Source organism: Petaurus breviceps, unplaced genomic scaffold (genome assembly GCF_028583685.1).
Source record: "Petaurus breviceps papuanus isolate PSGF00001 unplaced genomic scaffold, PetGlider_PUasm1.0 187, whole genome shotgun sequence".
In the NCBI taxonomy this organism is placed as follows: domain Eukaryota; kingdom Metazoa; phylum Chordata; class Mammalia; order Diprotodontia; family Petauridae; genus Petaurus; species Petaurus breviceps.
Window position 1 is genome coordinate 16,293,862 of NW_027185799.1, and position 25,554 is coordinate 16,319,415.

At 38.5% G+C, this 25,554-nt stretch overlaps 1 long non-coding RNA gene and 2 pseudogenes across 1 annotated transcript in view; all 3 read left to right on the forward strand.

Annotated features, from left to right (window-relative positions):
• The window catches only part of LOC138163115 (uncharacterized), a 222,883-nt gene that overhangs the window by 51,988 nt on the left and 145,341 nt on the right, over nt 1–25,554 (forward strand). The gene's annotated exons all lie outside the window — the stretch shown is intronic.
• LOC138163114 (ribosome biogenesis protein NSA2 homolog pseudogene) lies at nt 14,400–15,471 on the forward strand (annotated as a pseudogene).
• On the forward strand, nt 15,495–21,920 carry LOC138163030 (calcium and integrin-binding protein 1-like; annotated as a pseudogene).

Here is a 25,554-nt window from a genome sequence, read left to right on the forward strand (position 1 = left end):
AACCAGATCCTGAAAAGTGGTACAACTCATATGCATGCAAGGCCGCCGTGCAGCTAAGCCAAGAAATGAGGTGTTCCTCCTTTCTCACATTTGAAGGGAAACACCAGTGATTAGATAGGTGGCCTTAGATAACTACATAAACACAAAGTTAGACTAAACTGGGCTCCCCTCCAGCTCATTGGCCCAGGTCTGATGATCCAGAATGGAATGGAGAGATCTGTTTTGCCACTGGAAAGTTTTGGGAAAGCAGTTTGAGCAGTGAATTAGCTAATTCAAGAGCTGGCATCACAATCTCTCTTCCTATTTGGCATGGGCTAGAAAAAGCAATAATTCAGGATCACAGAATTCAGAGCTAGAAAAAACAAACAAACCTTAGGAATCATCTAGCCAATGTCTCATTTTTCAGATGAAACAACTGAGTCCCGGGGCAGGGAGGTGGATTACCCAAGGGCAAGCAATAATTCACAGAGCTGAAATTCAAACTCAGTTTCCCTGACTCCAGATCCAGAACTCTTTATACTGTGCATGATTCTGAAGGTAGAACAGGTGTAAATATAACAAACACAACAAACCAGCTAGGGACTGGAAGTTTACAATGCTCTTGAAAAGCCTCTGCTTTCTGAAGCCAGCCATAGCCAACAGGAACTCTCAGTGTTCCCACCACATCATCATGCAGAGAAGAAGGCAGCTTCCTTTTAGGTGGCTAATTGTTCAACATTATCTTTAAGCCAGCTACAAACAGTGGTCATGGTTTGTGCTTTGCTATCATTAGTTGTGGTGACTGGAGCGTCTTCTAGCATACTGTAACTTTCGCCTCTGAGAGTACAAAGCTTCTGGCTGACATGCAGGGGCCTGAGGAAGTTGAAACGGAAACTGGCCCTGTGAAAGACAATCCTGCCCCACTCTGGAAGCTAAAAGATGGCTATAGCTTGCCAGCAGTCACACCCACAACTTCCCTAGTGTGGCCAGGAATGTCAAGTGAAAGCAGTGAGAACCATGCCAAGGGCAGGCATGGACAATCTTGAAGAAAGAAGGTTTCCTTTCTGACAAAGTTAAATTCGGTGATTGGCAGTGATAGAATGAGGTCAAGTTGATGCATCAAAATGTGATTATCTGCCTAATTCAGCTTCCTTGTTAGCAACTCATGATTCACACTCAGGGAGACAAGTAACAAGAACCAAGAAAAGCTGGAAAGTAGCATCTCAGGGGAAAAGTTAGTCTGACTGGAGTTACCCTGTTAAGCAGGCCTGCAGTGTAACCTGAAAGATTTCTGTTTAGAAGATTGAGAGGTCATCATCAATTAGGCCAAAGGGAAAACTTTCACTTGTGTTCATCAGTGCCAACAGATAATCTCACATAAGAGTACCATTAACTTCACAGTATTAGAAAAGCAAAGAGGGGAAAAAAGAAAGGAAAAAAAATCAGATCATTTATAAATCTGGTATGGTTTTAGTTAGCCTGGTGCTCACCACATCTTAAATCATCCTTCCAACTTCCATGATTTTCTTTTTAATTAAAAAGCCATATTGAGGCCCTGCAAACTTGTTTATTGCTATATGCCAGGGCCATATCTTCTATTTGTAACCTTTCCTGCCTTATCTACTGTTGACTCTAATAGACTAAAAACTCCCCAAGTGCGGAGACCATGTTTCATTCATAGTAACAGAATTTGTGAGTTGCAAATCACCTCAGCAGTCATTTAGTCTAACCCTTTCATTTATCCTTGTCTCTCCCCTAACATGTAGCAGGCTGCATTACAAACAGTAGATGCAATGTAAGCTTATTGAAAGACTGAAGAGAGTCTTTGCCATTCCTTTGCCCGAGTGAAGCCTCCATTACCCTATCTGTCATGTGTGGGATGGTTCCTCCAGATTTAATGCAAGGGGTGGGAGGGGTAAGATGCTATCTCCCAGTAAAAACACAATAAATAAGTGTTAGGCCATAGCTCTGGGTAACTCTGGCAGGTGAAGTGAATCACAGGGGAATGTTTTTCTGATTTGTTTACTAGGGTAAAATGCAGAAGGGTGATCAGAAAGTATTCTCTTCAGCTGGAGTTAACAGGCTTTAAGTCACTCCAGTTTAGAAATAAGTGAACAGGAAAAAGTCAACTAACTCAGCTAACTATTTCACAAGATATGTTCCAGTAGAGAAAGAAATTAGTGTCAGTGAAGATGCTTACAGCCATCCATACATACATATTTTTTTCCATGAGTGTTGAGAGCTCCCACTGTGAAGCTTCTTTAATTAACATTAATTCTTTCCACACTAGAACATGCTTTGTGAAAGAACTAGCTGAGCTAATTAACTTTTACTTAGTCACTCCATTTTCAAACTGGGTTTACTTAAGGCCCATTGATTCTTGTTGATAGGTATATCTTCAGGAAGGTCCCTTCTAGACTACTCTGTTGCATTCTGCTCATTACAGAAATATGATTTTAGAATGTGAATCCCTTGAGGACAGGTACTGATTTTGTATTTTTTTTTAATCCTTAGCCCTTAGCTCAGTGCCTGGCACATGGTAAGTGCTTAATAAACTCTTGTTGATGGTTTATCCTGGGCAAAGTCACCTCTCTGGGACACAGTTTCCTCATATGTAAACAGAATGGGTCAGATAGATGATCGAGAAGGCCCCTTCTAGCCCTAAATCCCATGATACCATAGCCCAGGGTTGGGGAACCTGGAGTCTCAAGGCCACATGTGACCCTCTAGGTCCTCAAGTGCAGCCCTTTGACTGAATCCAAATTTTGCAGAACAAATCCCCTTAGTAAAAGGATTTGTTCTGTAAATCTGGGGCTCAGTCAAAAGGCCACACCTGAGGACCTAGAAGGCCACATGTGGCCTTGAGGTCATAGGTTCCTCATCCCTGCCATACTCATTCTTGCTGCTATGCTATATGCTTTCTTTCTTCTCACTTTTGAAATGCTCTGTTCCACCATTAAATTTTTATCAACTTGAGGCAGCTAGGTGGTGAAGTGAATAGAGCACCAGCCCTGGAATTAGGAGGACATGAGTTCAAATGTGACCTCAGACACTTAACACTTACTAGCTGTGTGACCTTGGGCAAGTCACTTAACCCCAATTGCCCTGCCTTCCCCCCCTCCAAAAAGAAAAAAACAAAAACAGAATATTTTATCAGCTCAATTTATTATCTCATTCAGGAAGACCTCTTCAACTCTTCTAGCTTGTATCAGCCTATCCCTCCTTCAAACTCCTTGTCCCCTACAATTTAGCATTTGGTCTCATGTGGTTTTGTACTGTTTGCTAATTGTTTCATGTATGTACATAGTATACACACATGTATATATGTGTATATATGCATGTGTATGTGTAGACACATATATATGAATATATGTATGTGTGTGTTCTATTTTAGTTTTTCTTAAAGGATTACCAAATCAGTGAGACCTTAAGTTGCTTGTCCAGGGTCATACAGTCATTATGTGTCAGCAGCAGGACTTACTTATTCCTAGGTCTTCCTGCTCTCTCTCTACTGCAGCATTCTGGCAACTCCTGGGAGCCCTAACTTCTGCTGCAGAACAGTTGTTGACATGCATTTGTAGGAAGGAGAGTTATTCAGTTTGGACTAAGGTCCTCCAACTCCAATTCCAGAGTTCTTCCCACTGAGCCATGCTTTCTTTCTTATATGAGGATGATCGTGAAGATACTGATTTAACCAAATCAAAATACTTGCACCATGGTGGAGTGAGTTGGATTAAGTTGACAAGGATTGTGGAGAATTTCATTTAAGGACAGACATCTAATATGGAGAGACTCTAGGCAGAAAGGACTAGAACTAGGAGCAGGCAAAGTAGGCAGCAGCCTAGAGTCCTATAAGTGACACCTTTTTTGAAGAGTATTTTCTTAAAAAAAATCACATTTGCAATGCCAATAAATTCCATTCTTCACTGAACCAAAGCATTCATTTGGTAAGTCAAGTTGTGTTTTCTCTTGGCAAAACCTCCATTGAACAGCAACACCTAGGGGGCGCAAATTTCATAATTTGCTCTGGATGCACATATGCCTTGTTCAGGCCCTCCTTCTAGGCTTAGTGAGCCCCTGTAGACTCAGGAGCATATGTAACTTAAGGTAAAGTTAGTCCAAATCAAATAAGTAAATAAATAACTGAGGGTGTGCACAATTGGATCTGGGATTTATTAAAAGACTAGTAGAAGAGACACACACATTTCTCAGGGTTCATTTATTTTTGCAATTTATAAAAATGCTCCCATTGCAGTAGCTCATGAGCACATGTACCAAAGAAAACCACAAAACTATAACAAGAAACCCGACTCACAGTCTGTGTCTGCCTAGCAGGACTCTCCATCCTAGTCATGTGCACAAGACAAACCAAAACCATGTGCTTTGTATTGTGTCTTGAAATCTATGACCAACTTGTGAAGGCTTGACATCTTTTAAAAAAATGACAACTAGAAATCATTCCAATTTTTGCTCCATATTAAGATTTGGGGATCATTGCTTTCAAGTACATGTCAGTGAAGGAAAAGAAAATTACACTGCAGAGTAATCAGGTCCAAATCTTAAGAAGTGAATATAATGTGTATGACTGTAAATTGGCAGCCAGAGCAGATTGCAGAGTCCAGCCACTCCTGACCAATGCCATCAAGCCAGTGGGCAGCTATGGTCTGACCAACCAGACTTCTCAGTATGTTTTCAGTTTTGAAGGGCTGCCTAGAAGAGAACTAAAAAAAAAAAAAAGACACACTTTTCCAAGTGGCTCTAAGACCTCCCCTAAGCTTAATGGGCCAAATTTACATGAAAAAAGAACTCCTAGTACTATAGAATTTAGAGCTAGATGGAGCCTTGGATTCAACTTTGGCAGTCTGGTGTAGACTATGGATCCCTTCTCAGAAAAATGGTTGGTTGTGTTAATTTGTTGTTCATCCTTATCTCAATTTATTATTTAAGGAAATGCTGCATTTCAGTTAGAGGTTAATAAAAATAAGTATATATGTTTTTTCTCGTCTGAATCCCCCTGGGTCTATTTACTGCAGGCTAAAGAACCCTTGATTTAGTGTAGCCCGCTCAGTTCACAGATGAAGAAAGCAAGGCACAAAGAGGTAAGGGTTACTTGCTCAAGATCACCTAAATGGTAAACAGTAGAATCAGAATCTGAACCCAGGTCTTTTGACCACCATATTCAGTGCTTCTTTCCACACCACCTTGAGAGGTACTTTATAAAGCTCTTTTTACTCCTTTATTGGTGTTTCTTAGCCAGTTTAGATGTCCAGCATTGCAAACGATTTCTGGATGCCATGCCGAATTCATATTAAATTATATATGCATTTGTAGATATTCCCAAATTCCCCCCCCCACACACACACACAGACAACCACACAACTATAATCACACTCTCTCCCCAATCACTTTTCTCTTCCCAACCTGCTTGGGACCTGCAGCTGTTTGGGATGGTTCCCTGAGGTGCCAGCCACACTAGAAAGAGCAGCTGTGGTTAGAGAAAGTCTGGTCTGGATGTGCTGCCAAGAGTGGGTTCGAAGGGCCAGGGTGAGCAGTCCTGGAGCTGGCTATGGAATGTGGGTGGAGCCAGAGGAGCCCAGAGTCCAGATTACTCTGGGAACTAGGTGGGCAGAGGGGGTAGGGTGGGGAGCTAAAGGCAGCTGTGCCCTGCTGATGAGCACAGGGTGAGGTGCTGTTGCCATGATCAGAAGTGGCAGCTGGGGTGGTCTGGAGAAAATAGTGGGGTCATCTCAGGAACATGCCTCAAGCATTGCTTGAATTCTAGGCTTAATTTTATTTAGGGCTTGACTGTCTAGTTTCCAGGCATAGGGATTTTTGTCAAAATGCCTCAGCTCACTTTGACTTCATAGAGTTGCTGAACTGACTGGGACCTTAGTGGGAAAGAGCAAGAATGATAGAGTTAGAAGACCTAAAGTAAAGTTCTAGTTTTACCATTTATGATCTGTGACCTTAGGCAAGTCATTGCTTCTCACTGGGTCTCAGTTTCCTCATCTGTAAAATTGGCAAAGTTAAAGTAGATGACCCTTAAGGTCTCTTCCAAGCTATAAGTCTATGACCTTATGATCCACTAGAAGCATGAATCCTTTCAAATACATCCTTTCTTTTAGCATTCTGGGGAGGCTCAAATGAGACTCTCTCTCTCTCTCTCTCTCTCTCTCTCTCTATATATATATATATATATATGTATATATATATATAAAAGTTTGCATAACCACTTTATGTAAATGTAAAATTAATATGAAAGGCTGTCTTCCATAGTGCAGAGACCCAGGAAAAATTAGATTTAAATCCTGACTGTAAGAGACAGAAGCTGTGTGACAATGGCTAAGTTACTTAATTTCTCAATGCCCCAGGCAACTCTCTAGAAGTAATTGATGATCTTTGTTGGTGGAGGGACTTTCCACAGCTGGTGTCCCCTTCACTGATGAAATCACAAATGTAGACCAAAAAATGTGTATCTGTGTATAAGTAGGTAGCTAGAAGATCTGAGGTCCAATGTTACCTAGGATACTTATTAGCAGTAAGACCTTGGGCAACTCAGTTATAGTTCTGTTCACCTCAGTTTCCTCTCTGTAAGATAGGAATGATAATAATAATAGCACCTAGGGTTGTCATGAATATCATGACAATGTAAAGCACTTAGCATGGAGTCTTACACTCTTTAAGCACCATCTAAATGTTAGCTGTTACTATTATGATATATGCAACTGGAATCATATTGAGCTGGAAGGAACCTTAGAGATCATAGCATCTCAGAGGTCCCAGAGATAGTTAGTAGCAACCCCAGTATTTGAACATTTTTTGACTTCAAGTCCTCTGATCTTTTCATTATGCTATAGCTGCCTCTTCACTCTTCCATCTGAATTTCTTTTTGCCCTTACCTCATATTCAATCCTCACTCTGTTCTTTTTTCTTAATTTTTTTTTTTTGGTCTTTCCTGGGGCATTGGGCTGGGAGGACCTGAACAATCTAAATTCTGTTTATGTAATGTTCCATATCCTTAATGTGTTGCTTTTTCTGCTAGGCTGTCTGCTTGAGAAACCTTTTATCTGCTTGTGGATTTTCAGAAAAGTCACTGTGATTGCTGGTTGGCAGCTGCCATTTAATGCCTCATGGTTCTTGCTGAGAAAGCCTTCTATATGTAAGATTAGAAATAAAATGTTTTATATTTATTCTGGAGAGGGGACTAATTTTTGTGATTCATATGACATTCTGTTCCTTATTTGTTGAGTTCCTCTCTGTAAAAAAAAAGAAGGCTAACCCAGTAACTAATGGGAATGTTGCACTCCATTTGTGACATTCCAAATGGTTTATAAAATAAGGACCCTTGAGCTTGGCATTTCCTGACCATTCTTGACCAGCTGGCTCAGCTCAGCCCTCAACTTTCTGTGATTGGTCAGTATCACGTGTGAAATGCTCTCCCTTGTCAGGTCACCATTGTTGATCAAATTCTCTTTTCCCTCAATATGATCTCCCTGGTCCCAGGAATGACTTGAATGAATGAACACCATAACAGAATATCAAAGAATCATGGCAACTGTTTGTGAGAAAAAGACTCCCAAAGGTGAAACCAGAATCAACAGCTTGCATATGGCCAGTGTAGACTACAGAAGCTAGGAATGTGCAGCTGGAAAAACGTATCAGTCTCCAAGCTACAAATACATAATTTATGAATTTGTGAGGCTTTATAAAGCTGTGTGATGGCTGTTACTTACTGGCAGCTGATATCATCTGCTGGTTTTGCGTATATTTCTCTTCATTTCTAAGGCAAACCACAGATGTTCTATCCCCTGTGAATCACACCTGCAGACTTAAAACTAATTTTTTAAAAAATCAAGAAAGGCAGATGTGTTCAAACTGTAACAGCGATGAGATCGGACAGAAAAACTATTTCTTTATTTGCTGAAATGCCAGAAAGTGACTCTTTGCATGGTGGTGATACCAATGAAGAAATACAAAAGACTAACAACCCAATTTTCCTTTAAGGAGAGCTTTGTGGTTCTTTTTTCAAACAATGATTATTGCTATTTCAGTCTTGCCATTTTAATTCACTTTAATAAATCCTCAGATGGCATCCCTGACCCTGTTGAATAAAAAAAAAAAGAACCCTTTTAAGTCATATTAGAGGGCACTACATTTGCTGATGCAAAAATTTGTTACTCTGATTTGTTACATTAATTAAGCAATAAGAGATGACATGGTTTGAATTATTGTATAATAACTCATGCCTTCAGTGTAGCTAGGCACAAAACTGAAGGCCAAGTGCCACTGTAGCATCTGGGCATGAATTATGCTACAATAATTTAAGCCTAGGAATCTTCCAGTGGTTAAGAAAAAAATTTTAGAAAGAAATAGACCCAAATAAAGATACAAAAAAAGTATATTGAAATGAAAAGAGTGTAGGCTTGGGAGTCAAGAGGACCTGATTTGGCATCGTGGCTCTCAGCCTTGCTTCCTGTGTGATCTCAGGAAACTCATTTATATTAACATCAGCTTCCTGAGTCAAAGAAAGGGCTGGGATATTTTTGGCCATGCATCTATAAAAGATGGGAGCTTGAACTAACCATCTAAAATCTCTTCTAGCTCTAAAAACATTTTCCCATAAAAAGAAGTCTTATTTCTTGTCACACACTTTGAATTCCAGATAAACTGAACTACTTACTGTCACCTGTACATGACTTTACATTTTTCCATTTCCACAACCTTTGCATAGTCTGTGCCCCCATGACTGGAATGTTCTCGCTCCTCAGAATCCCTAGCTTCCTTGAAAGTTCAGCTCATATGCCGTAACTGCCTCTTCACTTAGACCTATCTGATCTTCCCAGTTATTAATGCTATGATCCACTGGAATGACTTTGTATAGCTTTTATTAATTAATTAATTCATTCATTTTTGTAAATTTTGCTTTTGCCCAATGGAATGTAAGCTCCTTGAAGGCAAGGTTTGTTTTGTTTTTGTCTCCATATCCCAAGCATAGTGCTTGGCACATAATAGGAACTTAATAAATGATTGTTGAATGAATAAATGGAGTAGCAAACAGTTTATAGCTAGCACTTGTAACCCAGGGATTGTTAAATTATTTTTTGAATTTTCCCCCAAATTGTATATCAGCATTATTTAGTAGTAGTAACTACAAGAATAATGCCTTTTAAAAACATTTTGGTCATTTCCAATATATCACCAGAAAGCAGTTAGTAAAACTAATGTGCTCTTTGTGATAGTATATGCAATATCCCAAAACCTGTATAGAAAAAAAGGAGGTACATTTTCTCTGGGGCCAAGTTCAGTCATCATGGCATTCAATTTTGTTATGATATTCTTTCAATTCATTTTTGTGATAGTCATTGTGTATATTGTTTTCTAGATTCTGATTACTTCACTCTTTATTAGTTCATATAAGTCTTCCTGTGTCTCCCTGAATTCATTTTTTAATACATTCATTATTTTTAGTACAACAGTATTTCATTGCATTCACCTATGACAATTTATTTAGCCTTTTCCCAGGTGATGGACATTTATGTTGTTTCCATTCCCTTGCTACTACAGAAAGTGCTGCTATGACTGCTTTAGTATATGTGGGACCTTTCTGTTTTTGACTTCGTGTGCTTAACAATATATCTCTGGGTGAAGAGGTATAAACAGTTTAGTGACTTTTTGATTCCAGTTTGCTTTCCAGAATAGTTTAAATGAATCATAACTTCAACAGTGTATTAGTATGTTTATATTTTCATAGTTCCTCCTACATTGACTATTTCCATGTTTTATCACCTTTGCCAATAAACTGGATGTAAGGTGAAACATAAGAGTTGCTTTGATTTGCATTTATCTTCTTATTAATGATTTGTAGAATTCTTTTCTATACTGGTTAATAGTTTGTAATTCTTGAGATTGGTTTGTCATATCTCTTTAACTACTTATCGATTGAGCTCTTGATTTTTTTTTATATTTATGTTAGTATCCTATATAACTTATATATAAGATTCTTATCTGAAATATTTGGTGTAATCTACCTCCCCAGTTAATAGTTTCTTTCCTTGGGGCAGCTAGATGGTACAGTGAATAGAGAACCAGCCCTGGAGTCAGGAGGACCTGAGTTCAAATCCAGCCTCAGACACTTAACACTTACTTGCCTGTGTGACCTTGGGCAAATCACTTAACTCCAATTGCCCTGCCCTCCCCCCTCCAAAAAAAAGTTTCTTTTCATATCCTCCCAGTATTGATGCTATTTTTCTAGCTTATTTTCACAAATAACTTCACAATTATTTGAATATAGCTTTGATCATTTCACTTTTTGTTTGGTTATTTTTCAATTGTGTACAATTCTTCATGACCCCATAGTGGTTTGCTATTACTTTCTCCAGGTCATTTTATAGTTGAGGAAATCAAGGCAAACAGAATTATTGACTTGCTAGGGTAACACAGCTAATAAATGAATGAGGCCAGATTTGAACTCAGGAAGAGGAATCTTCCTGACTTCAAATTAGGCACTCTACCCACTGAGCCACCTAGCAGCTATGATTATAGGCTCATAGGAAACATTAGATCCACTAACTGCACAGAAGTTTAGGACTTGGTATAAAGAAAATTCATCTGGTGAGCTGCTGGGTCATGCATCTGTAGCAGATGTATTGAATTACAATTACTACTACTATTCCTACTATTCCTTTGCTACTTCTGCTGTTGCTGCTACTATCACTGTTACTATGCTACCAAACTTCTGTTATTTATAACTTTGTAAAACTGATGTTCTACCTTTGCCTCTGGGCCAAGCAATTCCAAGAACAAGGAACTCTAGTGTTAAGCAGGAAAGACAGAGTACCTCTCTTACTAGCATTGCTACTACACTGTAGAGTCTTAGTGAGTATCCCTAGTCTTCAGCTGAGTCAGTAGTGCTGAAATTGACCTAAGCCATCTTTGAGACCACTGTATTTCTGAATAACTATAAATGATAAGAACATTAGAGGTGTAATAAAGTTGGAATGGAATCATGTGAAATTGGGATCTGTGTTGTACTGTTTCTATATTTTGTTTCATGGGCATTTCTTCCATTTTATGGGCATATTGATTTAATGAATTACGATGTACCTAAATACGTTCCAATTAGTGGGTACAGTCATGTTAATCTCATGACTGGACAGTTTGACAGCCAATCAGTTTACTCTTTGTTCTAGTCTAGTTCCTTTTTTTTTTTTTAAGGAACTGACTTCTCCCCTTTAATATTTGTTGGATAAGACTGATTCAGATTGACAAGAAACTGTCTTGTCTGATCTCACTCAACACTAAAACTACACAGAACAGATTTCATTCTTTTTTTCCTTTGGTTCTCATCAAAAGCTTATTGGATTTATAGATGGAAGGGATCCTTAAGATTGACTTACCAACCCCCCCCTTTCTTTACATGGGAAAAAACTGAGTTCTGAAGACCTAAAGTGACTTGGACAAGGTCATACAGGTATTAAATGGAAATGTCTCCGATCTTTGGATCCACTGTCCTTTCTGCTACAATTTTTTTTTTAACCTTCACCTCACAGTCTGTACTAGGATGAGCAGTTCAGCAGATTTGTAACATCAGATCTGCAAGTTTGCTGGTAGGATTCCAAAATTCATAGTCAAACCATGCCTCTCTCCATACGACTAACATATGGTATTAACAAATTTTATCAACACTGTATAAAGGGAACAGCTCCAGAATGTGTTTCTGTTATTCTTACAGTTACTCTGTTGCCTTTCAGCATGGCACTGATATTGCTTCTATTTGGTCCTGTTTGAAATGCTGGTTTTAATATTTATTTCTTCTCCAAAGAGAATTCATTGCAGATTTATTACTCTGTTGCTAGGTTGCCAATTCTATCTCCCCATTATAGAGATCACATATTTTGGTATTTATTATAATATACGTACATAGACATAGACATACACAATATACATAGTGATACTTCAGTTAATAGATCCTTTGGGAACAGAGCTGCTTTTAATAGACTTTAGTGGCAGCAATGGCTAAGGAAGAGGGAGGGGACAGAGTGATGTTATTTCATACACAGAGCTTTCAAAGAAAGACCAGGAAAATGCTACCTTCCTGGGACATATGTGGTCTATTCATCTGGGAGTATGGGATTTGCCACCTGGGCCTCCATCCTCTGTGTTTTTCTTCATTATTGAGTTAAAGATGGAGGATACAAGTGTGTCAGGAAGGAATGCTCCCTCAGAGAGCTAAGGATTGAAAGGAGAGTATAAGAGGTAATGTCTCATTGAGATATTGATGGAAAGGAAGTTGAAATGGATGCTCATGATGCCTGAATTTCACAGCATCTAAGACCTGAAAGGGACCATAGTCCAACTAGTCTAATTCATATGCGACCAAGAAATTCCATTTAAAATATTTACAGAAGGTAGTTGTACTGTCTTTGTTTGAAGCCTTTCAATGTTGGGGAAGCCTAGGACCTCCTAAGGCAGTCCATTTTACTTTTGGATTGCTTTAGCAGGTATATTTCCTAGTCCACGATCCTCCATGTAAACCACAATCAGAGGAGGTGAGATTTGTTAAATGTTTTTCTAAGATGTAGCCATACATGGGATTGGAGGATTAGACAAAGGTCTTTGAAGAGACCAGGAAATCTAAAAAGACTTCATAAAAATTCTCACTGAATTTTTGGAATAATCATCACAAACATGTATCCTTCATACCTGTACAGTAAAAACAACAAAAAACAAAAACAAAAACAAAAAAACAACCCAACCAAATGAAAACAAAGAAAAAAAAACTAAAAACAGGCGTCTTCTCATATCTGACCTCTAATCAGTTCTCTACACAGCTACCAAAATAATCTTCCCAAGACATATCTGGCATCATGTCAGTATGACACAATGGAAGGGATATTAGATTTGCAATTGGAAGAACAGTGTTCAAATTTTTGTTCTGTCACCTCTTACTTGTGTGACCTCCCATAATTCATTTCACTACTATGGGCTTCAGTTTCCTTATCCATTTTAAAAGGGGTAGGGAGAAAATTAGATTAGGTAGCTTCTCAAGTGTCTTCTAGTTCTAGAGCTATGAACCTGTTACTCCTATTGCTTCTTGGATGAAATACCAAACTCCTTAACTTAGGTTTAAGCAGGGTGTGCTTGCAAATGTTTTAACAACTAACTCTCTGAAAAAAATTATGGACATACTTTTAATTTTACTCTGACTTAGTAATATTTTCTTCATCACTTTCTTACATCTAGGCCATAAAAAAATCAAGCCCAGGATTGCAGCATTTGCCAGTTCTTAGGTGTAGATGCTCATATTGAATATTTAACAATCAGCTTCCCAGTTCAAGCTGGCTCCAACATACCCCTAGGTTTAAAGGTCTTTATCATTTGGTTCTAAATTACTTTTCTAATGTTATTTCATATTATTCACTTTTAGCACTCTGTGTTCTCTAGGCAAATATGACCTGGGCAAACAGTATTGGAGTTGTTTCCCAAAATCAACTTGCCATGAAATAAGAAAATATTTGTAAAGTGTTTTCGAAGCAGAGTACCTATCACATAGTAGGTGATTAACAAATTCTTTTTTCCCTCCCCTACCTCTGTACATTTAGCCTCAGCCTTAGAATACATTACCTCTTCATCTTTCAAACTTCCTCCATTTCCTTTTAGACTCATCTATTTTGTGAACCCTTTCCCACCCCACCCATTTGTTAATTCTTTTTTCCTTCCTCTAATTTCCTTAAGTTTCTTCTTTCCTCAATATAATCAAACTTTCTGAGGGCATAGATTGTCTGGTTTTTTGTTTTTGTAGTCCCAGTGCCTAGTATAGATCCTTGCATGTAGTAAACATTCAACATTTGTTGAATTGAACTGAATTAAATGACTTTGTTGAAATGTAAGTGTGCTATACCATTCCTGAGTCCTGCCAGTATAACTATCCTGGCATAAAAGACATTAAGGTTCATCTGAATTAGCCTGTTTTGGCTGACTTCCCTAAAAAAGACTTAGAAGATTGAATTCTATCTACTAATTGTCTGAATCCTTTGGAATCTGTGCTCCCAAGGTCCAGGCTTCACATAAGATTATACCCAACTTTCCTCTTCTCTATCAGGAATTTCATGATGAGGTCCTGAGTTCCTTGTCTGGAAACTTGCATATCCAAACATGAAGGCTTTAAAGTTAAAAGTGAAGGAGATCAATAATAGTAGTAGTAGCAGCAGCAGTAGTAGTAAAAGTAGCAGTAATAGTAGTAATGATAATAATAATGATGATGGCGAGCATCGCGGAAGGAAAGTGCCGAAACCTCTGATTGACTCCGGGAGTTCTAAAGGGAGACCCATTTCTTGCCGGCTTATGGGTAGTCGGTGGCTCACGGCAGAGGGTCTGAGGTTTGGAAGCGTTTGCCGTGGCTCTTCGACGGCCCCCAGCCGTCAAAATGCCGCAGAACGAATACATAGAGTTACACCGAAAACGGTAAGGCTACCGCTTGGATTGCCATGAGAAAAAGAGAAAGAAGGAAAGCCAAGAGGCTCATGAACATTCAAAGAAAGCAAAGAAAATGATTGGTCTAAAGGCCAAACTCTTACCATAAACAGCGTCATGCTGAGAAGATTCAGATGAAAAAGACTATCAAGATGCATGAAAAGAGAAATACCAAGCAGAAAAATGATGAAAAAACTCCCCAAGGAGCAGTGCCTGCATATCTGCTGGACAGAGAGGGACAGTCCTGAGCCAAAGTCCTTTCCAATATGATTAAACAGAAACGAAAAGAGAAAGCTGGTAAATGGGAAGTGCCCTTGCCTAAAGTTCGTGTCCAGGGAGAAACAGAAGTGTTAAAGGTTATTCGTACAGGAAAGAGAAAGAAGAAGGCTTGGAAAAGAATGGTTACTAAAGTCTGCTTTGTTGGGGATGGCTTTACTCGAAAACCACCAAAATATGAAAGATTTATTAGGCCAATGGGTTTATGTTTTAAGAAGGCTCATGTAACTCATCCTGAACTTAAAGCCACTTTTTGCCTACCCACTCTTGGTGTGAAGAAAAACTTTGGGTGTTATTACCAAAGGGGCTGTCATTGAAGTGAATGTGAGTGAGTTGGGTCTTGTGACACAAGGAGGCAAAGTTATCTGGGGAAAATATGCACAGGTTACCAACAATCCAGAAAATGATGGATGCATAAATGCTGTCTTACTTGTATGATTGACTGAAGTTCTACATCTTTGATAATTATTAAAGATTCTACAATATATCAAGAAAATGACAAAAGTTACTATGTTCAACAATCAAACAGAACCAAAGACCCAGTTCTACACATTGGTTGTTTTGATTTGAGATTAACTTGGAAAAGAGATGAGACACTTTTCTACTCTTTTATGAGACTTTTTCCCATTTTTGAAGTGGCAATAAAAAAAGCTTATAGATACTCTGCCTGCTGAATACATTGAAATCCTCTTTTAAGATCAAGAAGTAGTAAATTATTTGTCTCCATTTTGTCAAAAAAAATAATGATGATGATGATAATGCTGACAATGAATGACATTTATACAAGTAACTGTTCCAGGCACTTTGCTAAATGCTTTAAAATTACCATCTTAATTGATCCACACAACAACCCTGGAAGGTAGGTGCTGTTAATATCCCCATTTTACAGATGAGGCAAACAAAAGTTAAATGACTTACCTAGGGTTACACAGTTAGTAAGTGTCTGAGTCTAGATTTGAACTCAAGAAGATGAATCTTCCTGAATTCAGGCCTGGTGCTCTATCCACTTTGCCACCTCCCTATGAAAAAAAGAACAGAAGGAAAAGTACCAGCAGGAAACAAAATCCAGGAAGAGGTAATGAAGTCAAGAAGGAGATCATTGATAGAGAGCCAGCCTTGGAATCAGAAATACCTGGGCTGTCTGACGTATATTAGTTGTGTAATTCTGAGCAAATTGTTTAATTTCTCAGGTCTACGGACTCGATAAGACTATAAATTGCAGAGCACATGCAGATCTGCATTGGTTGAGTTTCCTTTACAAGGCATTCCTGATGTCAATAAAATCCCAGTTTTAGTTTAAAAACATATATTACACAAATGGGAGTAATTAACATTGTCAAGCAGTGTAGTAGGAAGAACATTAGATTTGGGAGTCAGAAGACCTGGGTTTGAATCCCAGCTCTGGAACTTACTACTGGTATGATTATGATTCACTCAGTCAACTCAATGAAATAGAATTTAAGAGCCAACTGTATGCTAAGTGATGGTGATACAAATAAAGGGGAAAAAAAGATAAGTCACTATTCTCAAGGATCTTACAACCTTCCTGAGTTTCTATAAAATAGGTTCATGATATTTGTACTCATAGGCAATTATGGGGTAACGAGCTATTATTCTTAGTGCCACCAAAAAGATCGGATGAGACAAAAAGCAGGGCTCTGATTTGTTCCATTACCTAAGCATATGACACCTCTTTTTTTAAGTTGGGCACCTTGTTTATCTGGTATTATTTAATTAATTTCCTTTATTCAGTAAGGAGCAATGAAGTAAATTCTTCCCTTCACAGCTAAGAGTGCGTGAACTTCCATAATTACGACTTGATGGTCCAGCTGTGTTATTCACTGAACCAGACTCACTGTGATTGTCTACAGGATGCTGACTGCATGACCATTGAGAGAAGCGTTTGGTTTCCTTTCACAGTTGGCCACATGAAATTAGTTGGGGGCTATTGTGTGAACAGAGATGTGGCAAAGTTTAGGGAGAAACAGTGTGAGGTCTGTTGAAAGAGCACTGGACTGTTCCTGATGTTCAAATCCCAGTTCTGATGATTACAGTATGGATGATTCCATTCACCTCTTTAAGCCTCAGTTTCTTTCTCTACAACTATTCTTCTGACCACCCTGTGAGCACTTTCCTTGCATGATTCTCCATAAAACAGGTCTTTTAGGCAAACATATGTTTGGATGTTTGGCATTTGAACAACATGGATTATCCCATGTAAGTCAGTTCAACTCAGCAAGCCTCATTTTCTTTCCCTGCAAAGTGGTGATAATAAAACCTGCAGGGTTGTGAGTTAACCTTCAAACACTGCATGAAGATCAGACATTCATAGTATAATACTTTGTATATCTCTAATATAATTATCATCATGGATAATTTTGTATATTGTATACCTTGTAATACTGTATTTTGTATAATTGTGTTTGTCTTCGTGCCTTTTATTAGACTGTAAGAAGTGTCCCACATCTCACATATCCTTGCTGTAGATAAGACACTTAATTTCTTAGTGCTCCAGGCACCTGTGTAAAGGCACAACTTTCAGAAGAATTACCAGTTTGAATTTGTAGAGGCAATTTCTTCCCTAGGAATTGCCCACACCAATGAAATCAGGTCTGATCAAAGCAAAACTGAGCCTCCAAATTCCAAAAAATCAGGGACTATAACTTTTCTAATATTTGTGTCTAATTCAGTTCCCAGCATTTATATACACAGTGTGTGCTTGTTTAATGTTTGTTGAATGAGTAGATGGATGGATAATATTGTACTTTAAAAAATAATCCAACTTTCTTTCCTGAATGCAGCAGTCAGTTGAAAAAAAAAACAAACCATATTCCAAATCAGCCAGCAATTTACCTGCTATCATCATTTCCTTTTGGTTGTTAAGATGTTCATTAAACATCAGGCATGCCATGAAAGTATGAGGAAAGGAAAACTTGTTATTTCCTTCATGCATTTTGATTATGTTGGAGTCTGTGGTCTTTGCCATAGTCATTGCCACCCATTGTCCAATGATCTGCCAGCTTTCCTTTGCTACTGGAGAACAATAATTCTGGATGGCAGAATCTAAAAGAATGGCACCGAAGTGAAAGCAGGTCAATAGATCTCACATTCAAATGGAGTAGGATGTCACACACAAATACATACATACATATGTACATATACACATATAGAGAGAGAAAAAAGATAAGGGAGGATGGAAGAGGGAGAGAGATGAAAAAATATATGCATCAGGTATGTAATATATGCTTTTAGAGTATGTATATGTGCATTTATGTAGGAATTTTCCATTGTGAGAGCATAGTCTACTTAGTTGAAAATCTTGCCCTGAATGTTTTCTATTATTTCTGTTAGAAACAGAATGATGAATCTTGGGACTTTCCATAGGCATTGTTGTACCAATGCTTAGTTTTCCAATATCAGAATCATGGAGAACCACATAGTTATAAGGGAATTTAGATTTCATCTAGTCTAACTTGCATCTGAATAAGAATCCCTGACAAGTGACCAACCAACTTTGGCTTTAAGACCTGTATGGCAGTGGGAAAGTTTTTTGCTGTATGAGATAGGAGTTGGTGAAGTCCTTCAGTGAGGACAGGCAGGCAGAGGGAGGTTATCCTCGTTGTTGGGTCTGGACTCAGAAAGGCCTGAGATCAATTCCAGCCTTAGACACTTACTAGCTGGGTGACCCTGGGCAAGTCACTTAAACCTCTATCTGCCTCAGTTTCCTTAACTGCTAAATGTTGATGATAATTATAGTAGCTATTAGGGCAGCTAGGTGGCACAGTGAATAGAGTACTGGCCCTGGAATCAGGAGGACCTGAGTTCAAATCCGGCCTCAGACACTTAATACTTACTTAGCCATGTGGCTTTGGGCAAGTCACTTAACCCCAATTGCCCTGTCTTCCTTCCTCCAAAAAGCAAAAAAAAAAAAAATAGTACCTATCACACAGAGATGTTGTGAGGATCAAATGAGATAGTATTGTCAAGTTCTCAGCACACTGCCCAGCACACAATAGGCACTTAATAAATCTAGGTCCCTTCCCTTTGCTCAGTTTTCCAAGGAGCTGCTGACAATGTTTGTTGTTGTTATTCGGTTGTTTTAGGGGTTTTCTTGGCAGAAATATTGAAGTGGTTTGCTGTTTTCTTCTCCAACTTATTTTGCAGATGGTAAACAAGGTTAAGTGACTTGCCCAAGGTCACACAGCCTAGAAGGGACTTGAACTCAGGTCTTTCTGACTCCAGGCCTGGTGCTCTATCCACTGTGCCACCTGGGTGCCTGACAAAATATCAGGAATTAGTGTCCCTGACAAAGCAGGAGATAATCTTGGCCCACAAGAGATCTGGTGAACTCTTCCTCAGCATTCTCATAGGGCAGAATAATCTCTAAGGGTTGAGCACATCCTAAAGCTTCTAGAGCTCAAAGTTCACCCCTTCAAGGACTGTGTTTGCTGTGAGTTCTCCATAGCACCACAGAGAGATAACTTTAGCTTTGAAGACTTGCTGGACTTCCTCAGTGTTCAGTGACACAGTAAGTGTCACTGATAGGAAGTCCCTCTAGGCCTTCCTCATCTTTGATTTTGATGATGATGGCATCTTGGAAAAAGAGGGCCTGAAGCAGCTAATGAACCATCTCATTAGAGAAAGGCAAGATACTCAGATCATCACCTCTGAGATAGCACAGCAAAAGAGAGTATCTTAGAAGAGTCTGGCATTCACAGGGGTGACCCCATCAGCTTCTCAGAGTTCCAGCATGTAATTTCCTGTTCACCTGACTTCACTAACTCCATAAGATTATCCAAATGGGGGCAGCTAGATGGTGTAGTGAATAGAATACTGGTCCTGGAATCAGGAGTACCTGAGTTCAAATCCAGCCTCAGACACTTGACACTTACTAGCTATGTGTCCTTGGGCAAGTCACTTAACCCCAACTGCCTTGCCTTCTCTCCCTGTTCCCCCCCCCCCCAAAAAAAAAGATTATCTAAATGATGGATACTTGCACTGTCTGACCCTAGTACCCTGACTTGGAGAAATGCACTTCTATGGACTAACTTCATTTACAATGCCAGTTCCTTGCAAATGCTGGCCATGCCTGGGCTAGCCTTAGTACTTGTATTAAGCAGCCTAGACACTGGACCAGGGGAAGTACCTCCATATCCATGGCCTCTCATCTCCTTATTGCTGTCGTGACAACAATTTTTGTGGTTATACTAATAAATAATAAGTGTTTCAAAGTTTATTTTTAAAAAAAAACATAGAGACAGCTAAGGAGGTAGATTCCACTACTTCAAGAAGCTGGCCATTCACCTTAGAAACTATATAATGAGCAAGAAATGATTTCTGTATGTGAAGTCCGCATCTGATTCTCTGTGACATCCACCCATTTTTGATACTTCTGCCCTCTGGCGCCATGCTGAACAAATCTAATCCGTCTTCTTCATGGATTTACTCTGTTTAAGCTGCTTTGAAACTTAAAGGAATCTTCACAGAAGAACCAGATTGCCTAGTGAATGCTGAAATTGATAGGGCTTTTGTATAGCTCTAGATAAGGAAGTCCTTCCTGACATGGCTTGTTCCTGTTAATAAGGTGTAAGCTTCTTGAAGACATCATGGTGATGATGATGGCTAACATTTATATGGTACTTTAAGGTTAGCAAAATATTTTACAAATATTATCTTATGTGATCCTCACAACACTCTTGGGAGGTGGGTGCTATTATTACCCCCATTTTACAGATGGGAAAACTGAAGTAAGTAAAGCTTAAGTAACTTAACCATGGTTATACATTTAGTATGTGTCAGAGGTTGGCTTCTTGACTACAGGCCCTGTGCTCTAACCATTGAATTCGTTCACTGATACAGATCATTATAGTATTCATCAGTAATTTGTAATCATAAGGATTTGCCTAGGGGCACTAAGGGATAAGTGACCATGGTCATGTAATTAATCTGTGTTAGAGGCAGAATTTGAACCAAGTGTTCCTGACTCCAAAGTCCACCCTCTGTCCACTACAATAAATGTAGTTAGGAAACCTGAACACAAAAGTCCGTATGTGGTCTGACTGGCTAAAGTATAGAAAACTGTTACCGTCTTCAGTAATATTGACCTGTTATGGATATTTGCAAATTACAAAGTCTTTAATGTTATTAAATGGAATTATAATAAATCCAAGTTGTAAATATTTGCTTATGAAGATATTTCAAGGGGTTATTTGAAATAAAGTACTTTTCACAAAGTTGTAAAGGCTTTTTTTCTATTTTCAGGATAACGTCTCTCTTTCCTCTTCCATTCTTATTTTCCCCCCTTTCCTCTCTTCTTTTTCTCCCCACTTTTCTTTCTTTGTCCTCCCTTTCCCTTTTCTCTTGTGCTCTATCCATCTCCCTCAGTCTCTTGGTGAACTGTCCTAGCAGGTGCAGCTATCCAACCTTGGAACAGCATGTCCTAAAACCAGAAAAAAAAGGGCTCTATCAACAGCCCTGATGTTAAAATGTTAGGATACTGGGCTTTGGGCCAGTATCTTCTTCTAATCTGAGGCCTCATGATATTTCAGATGACTGGATTTCCATGAGAATGACAATCTATTTTGAACCCCCTTTGTTGTAAGTTTTGTATAGATTATTGATGGTGTGGAAATCCTTAAAAAGAGAGTGGTTATAAGATTCTGGGTAGTCATTAAAATACACATACAAAGTAAAAGCTAACCCCAATTGAAACCAAGTGTGTTGGATAATTTAAGCAAATGTCCTCACAGCATCTAGACTCCATGTATATACATTGTCCTTGTTACTTAACAGCTGTGTGGGGTTTGCCTTTTCTTTACATGTTTCATTCGATGATAATGGATGCCTGTACTTAGCTTCCAAATACTGATTGCTATTTGGGGATGCAGTTATTGGATCTGCTCCAGTCATGTGGAATCTATTTTGGACCCATCATGTCACACTTTAACTCTAAAATGTGCCTATTGGTGAAGGACTCTGTTTATCATTTTCTGGTACTTGGATTCACACAGAATGTGCAGTTCTGTCCTCCCACTATCACACTCTTCTTTTACTCCACAACATTCTTTCAGGCTTTCAGGCCCCAAGAATTCCAGCAGCAGAAGCATCAGAAAAGATTTGCAGAACTTTGTGAAATGGTGCCTGATTCTGTCTACTTCTCTCCATATTTTACCCCTCCCCCCATTTACTCATAGCTTCTTTTCTTCTCCAATTTTAAGTGGTCTTTTCCCTTGAAGTTTTTCATGTGGACAATAAGGCAGCAATTTATGCTGGTTTCATTTGCTAATTTCTTAGCAAATGTCTTAGAGTCATAGATTTAGAGCTGGAATGCATCTTAGAGGTAAAATTTATCCCTCTCATTTTGTAGGTGAGGTAGTTTAGGGCCAGGGAGGTTAAGTGATTTGCCCCAGGTCACATGACAAGTAAATACTTGAGGCACGATTCAAACCCAGGTCTTTCTAATTCCAGTTTCAACCCTATTCTGTGGTGTCTCAGTTCCCAATCCAGTAGACAGTATCTAAAATTGTGTAAGGTAGCTCACAAAGGGTGAGGATGGGAGTCCTTCCTTTTCTGGATTTAGGCCATGCTGTTGCAAGGTTGTATGAAGCTGCACCTGCTAGAACAGTTCACCAAGAAACTGAGATGGATAGAGCACAAGAGAAAAGAGAAAGGGAGGACAAAGAAAGAAAAGCAGGAAGCAAAAGAGGAGAGGAAAGGGGGAAAACAAGAATGAAGAGGAAAGAGAGAGAAGTTGTCTTGAAAATAGAAAAAAAAGCCTTTACAACTGTATGGAAAAGTACTTTATTTCAAATAACCCCTTGAAATCTTCATAAGCAAATATTTTAAACTTGGGTTTATCGTAATTTCATTTAATAACATTAAAGTGTATTCAGTGATTGACTTAGTCTTCTAATTCAGACGAGCCTGATTGGCTTATTGGGAGGTGAGAAGAAGGTGAGATAGGATGAGAGAGGAGAAAAGAGAGAAGAGAAAAAGGAAGGGGAGATAAGAGGAAGGGAGAGAAGAGATAGGAAAGGAGAAGAGAGGACAAGAAAGGGGAGAAGAAGAAAAAAGAGAAGAGAGGGCAGAAGAGGAGTGAAGAGAAAAAGAAAGGAGAAGAGAGTACAGGATGGGAGAGGACTAGCCAAGAAAGGAAAAGGGTAGGTCTCACCTAAATGACAATAAAATAATTTAAAATAATTAAATTAAATTGGCAAGGAAAAGAAATCAGACAGTTAGTATAAAGCTTCACTGGCCAAACCAAAAACTGTGTGCTCTAGGGGGGAAAATATATATATATATATATTTTTAAAGCAGTTGGGGTTAAGTAACTTGCTCAAGGTTACATGCCCAGTTTTTTTTTTGTGTGGGTGTTAAGTGTCTGAGGCTGGAACAGGAACCGATCCCAGGTCTTCCCTACTCTGGGGCCAGCACTCTACTCACTATGTCACCTAGCCACCCCTATACATATATATTTAGCAGGAGATAAGGTACCATGGGGTGCTTCCATTATGCTTGAGTACCTCGCAACTGAGTGCATATCCCTGTAACTGTTCATTTTTGAATATGTCATCCTATGTCATGATACAAGTATAGCTTTATTGAATTTTAGAATCAGTGATCCCCTACTTGATATTTCCCTCTGCATCCAAATAGCCACATCATTGACTCATCCCAAAGAGTTTTTGGCCATGTATTTGACTATGTATAGTCTAATGGGATCCAGCCAGGAAGCCCATCTAACATCTGTCTTCCTTGTTGCATAACCCTGGATAAACTGTGCTCAATATGCCTATCACCCATGACTTTTGGTAGAGTTCTTTATACATTATTATGGTCCCATAAAGAGTTTTATTCATCCTTTTTTTTCCCCCATTGTACAATGAGTGACCATCAGTTTCTACTGTTTGTATTTCACAGAAAACCATCCTCATTCACAGATCAGCACTTTGGAGTTAAATGACTGCTTGATTTCTATAGTTGCTTCGTCATTTATCTGTGCTGCAGAAATTCAATTGAAACTATTTGAAGATGTTTTTTATTTTTCTGCCCATTTTCTGACCATGTTGTCATTTTGGTGGAACACACTATTGATTAAGGTACATATATCATGCAACTATGCTCTCCATGCCATCTGTACATGGCCTGCGTCTTGTGCGCTGTGTTCATTTTTCATTCACTTTATCTCATTAAATGTCATTTATTAAACTTACATGTTCTAGAAGCTTCTATAATTTCCTTGAAGTTCTGATGGAGAACTTATCAAAAACCATCCTATAAGATTTCTTTGCTACAAAAGTTGGGCCTTCAAAGTATATTTACAGTGAGTGATAGAGATTTGAGGCTATAATACCATACAATAATCTTTTATTAACCAGGCCCGGGAGATCATACAAAGTTTAGAAAGCCAAGTGAGCAAGCTTTTATTGAGCCCTTGCTATGTGTTAGGAACATGCAGAGTACTGGATAAAATATAGTCCCAGTCCTCAAGAAACTTGGTATCTAATAGAAAGCATATAAGAAAATCATATATAAAGTATAATATTCACCTTACTAATAGTATTTTTTCTGTGAATTGGTATAGTCATTTTGGAAAAGAAATTAAAATTATGCTTTAAAAATGACCAAAATATCCATTAACCCATCAATCCTTCTAATAGACAAATTGACCTATGAAAAGAAATATTTTAAAATATATATGTATCCATATGTGTGCATGTATGTTTATATATAAACACACATACATACATGTACATGTATAAACATATAAATAAGCATCTTAGCATTTTTTGCCATAACAAAAAATTGGAAAAAAAGATAGATTCCCATCATTTGGGGCATGGCTTATAAATAGTGACACATGAATGTAATATAATATTATTATTTTATAAGAAATAACGAATATGAAAAATGTAGAGAGGCCAGGGAAAACTTTTATGAAGTGATTCGAAGTGAAGTAAACCAAGCCAGGAAAACAGTAGACATAACAAGAACAAAAATATAAATGCAAAGAAGAACAACAAAATTAAAACTTAAGTCTCAAAAATCATACCAAAGAAGCTTCCAAAAAAGACATATATATACATGCATCTTAGCACTTTTTTGTCATAACAAAGAATTGGAAAAAATAGAATCCCATCATTTGGGGCATGGCTTATAAATAGTGGCACATGAATGTCATAGAATATTATTATTCTACAAGAAATAATGAATATGAAGAATGTAGAGAAGCCAGGGAAAACTTTTATGGACACACATATATTTAAAATAGGTCATTTTATATAGCACTTTAAGGTTTGCCAAGCATTTGCACACATTATTTCAGCTGATCCTCACAACAGTACCAGGAGTCCAGTGGCAAGACCAGGATGGCTGGTGATGCCCCAGAATGCAGGGGGAGACCTTAACCAAGATCTTACTCAGGTCTTGGTTTGTCTGAGGCAACACCCATTCAATAATTAAGGGCTAGGTAAGAATTGAGGCAAAAGATGGCTTAGTTTGTCTTCATAAAAGAATCTACCTGGGACCTTCAGAGTTTCAGAGAGATCAGGAAAGGCTTCTTGAAGAAGGTGGGATTTTAGCCGAGACTTGAAGAAAGCCAGGGGAGCCACAAGGGAGAGGTGAATATAGAGGGAGTATATATGGCCAATGAAAAGCTATAGGTATGCTGAATCTCCTCCCTCTTGTGCTCTAGGTTCTTCTGATTAAGTCCATGAATGTAGACCAGATTTTCTTGTTGTTTCATCAAGAGATTTAAAGTTGATATCATTGTTCAGTCTCAACAGTCTGGCCAGACAGTCATTTATTTATTGGGGGTGGGGGGCAAGA